The sequence below is a fragment of the Pseudophryne corroboree genome, chromosome 1, assembly GCF_028390025.1.
Source record: "Pseudophryne corroboree isolate aPseCor3 chromosome 1, aPseCor3.hap2, whole genome shotgun sequence".
NCBI lineage: Eukaryota > Metazoa > Chordata > Amphibia > Anura > Myobatrachidae > Pseudophryne > Pseudophryne corroboree.
In genome coordinates this window covers 406,814,469-406,816,884 of record NC_086444.1, presented here as the reverse complement: position 1 = coordinate 406,816,884, position 2,416 = coordinate 406,814,469, and positions in this window count along the sequence as shown.

Genomic DNA, 2,416 nt, shown 5'->3' with positions numbered 1-2,416 from the left:
GAATATGATTTGGTAAACAGCTAAAATAGGTTTAGGCTGTTAGGGTTATGCTGCGCTCGGGGTGGGGGGGGATGTTGGTAGGCTTAGGCTGTTGGAAGGGGTGGTCTTCAGTATGCCGACTGACGGGGTCCCGGCGCACAGTATACCGGCGCCGGGATCCCGACAGCCGGCATACCGACACTTATTCTCCCTCGTGGGGGTCCACGACCCCCCTGGAGGGAGAATAAAAATAGTGTGGCGCGTGTAGCGCAGCGAGCGAGCCCGCAAGGGGCTTATTTGCGCTCGCCACACTGTCGGTAAGCCGGCGGTCGGGCTCTCGGCGCCGGTATGCTGGTCGCCGGGAGCCCGACCGCCGGCATATCGTAGTGAACCCTGCTGGAAGGGGGGGTGGGGTATTATGCACCACCGGGGAGGGTTAGGGATAAGGGGTGAGGGGCAGCATGCTCAGGATTCTAAACCGTGTATTCTGACTGCCAGCATTTCTGCCCCGACCTTACTGCAAGTTTGTCAGTGACAAAGTGTCTTTGCAATAGCATAGATCTGTGCAGAAGAAGCAGCTGGTAGAGACCAGATCACTAACTAAGCCACTTCTGTCCTGTCCATAAACGGCAAATGCCAAAGCTTTTAAAATATCAGTACTCTATGTGGAAAGCCATATAAAGGTTCAGCATAGCTAGGTTACAGTGTATGAACATCTGTTTGCTGAAACCAGTTGAGTGTATTGGCAGCAATACTAGAGGGAACATGTTGCATGTATATGGGAACAAATGACACCACAATATTTCTGCATCAGTTTAAGAGAAGCCTTACATTACTACTCTTTACCGTGACCCTGCTACTTCCAATGTTAGTTATGAGGCTCTGGCTTCTGTTTACATCCTCACACTATGACATGCCCTGCTCTCACTCTCACACTAGTGGACATGTCACTGATTCTTGTAAGCACAAGATATTGGTTTCCTGAAATATTCTGTACTGCTCTGGATTGACAAAGAAATGCAAGGGATAATGACCTTTCCCTAAACTTTAACAAGAGCACGAAAACCCTGCTAAAACAGTGCAGCAGGTGACACTACAACTTCTAAAAGAGCAACACACATGATTGAGTCAGGTGCGTGGTGGTTCGCCTGCGAGTAAGTACTGCCAAATGCCCATACGGCCCCGGACTGCTACTGAATACCCCATCAGACACCGGGATATTCATATAAGTACTCTGCATTTAGACCACAAAGACATTACCAGGATTATAAATATCTCCATCCTACCGACACCAGTTGGCAGTGGTGAGAGTGCTTGTACCTCAATGTACTTTTACCTACTATATGCAGCCTGTTGAGAAATTCATTAGCGAGTCAGATATGATTATTGACTTTAAACTGAATTCAAGGCTTAAATGCTGGTTAAATCACACTGATTTTTATTAGTCGCTATTTGGCCGAGTTGAATTATTTGTCTACAAGAGACCTTTTGTCCAGAAACATATTTAAGTACCTACCATGGACCACATACAGTATATGAATTGCTATTGCGCAGTGAGATATTTATGCTTTTTTTTTTTTCTTTTTAATATGACTTTGTAGTCATTACACATACAGTTGTGCTCATAAGTTTACATACCCTAGCAGAATTTGTGATTTTCTGGCCATTTGTCAGAGAATATGAATGATAACTCACAAACTTTTCTTTCACTCATTGTTAGTGGTTTGGTGAAGCCATTTATTGTCAACTGTGTTTACTCTTTTTAAATCATAATGACAACGGAAACTACCCAAATGACCGTGATCAAAAGTTTACATACCCCAGTTCTTAATACCGTGTATTGCCCCCTTTAACATCAATGACAGCTTGAAGTCTTTTGTGGTAGTTGTGGATGAGGCTCTTTATTTTCTCAGATGGTAAAGCTGCCCATTTTTCTTGGCAAAAAGCCTCCAGTTGCTGTAAATTCTTGGGCTGTCTTGCATGAACTGCACGTTTGAGATCTCCCCAGAGTGGCTCAATGATATTGAGGTCAGGAGACTGAGATGGCCACTCCAGAACCTTCACTTTATTCTGCTGTAGCCAATGACATGTCAACTTGGCCTTGTGTTTTGGATCATTGTCATGTTGGAACGCCCAAGTATGTCCCATGCGCAGCTTCCGTGCTGATGAGTGCATATATAAGGGTTGAACTAGCACCTACTGTTTATGTACTAAATGTGCAACATAAGGGCCACTATAAGAGTGTGTGCAACGCACTGCACCTTATTCTGCCCCCTTAAGCTGGAGAGGCACATTTTAAATACCCCCCCCCCCCCCATGTTTTCACAAGGTGCATCACTGCACATTGCGGCTGGATGTAATCTTGACTGCAAAATGAGTCCCATAGTGCAAGCCCCTCTCGAAATACTCTAAAAAAAATAATAATAAAAAAAATACT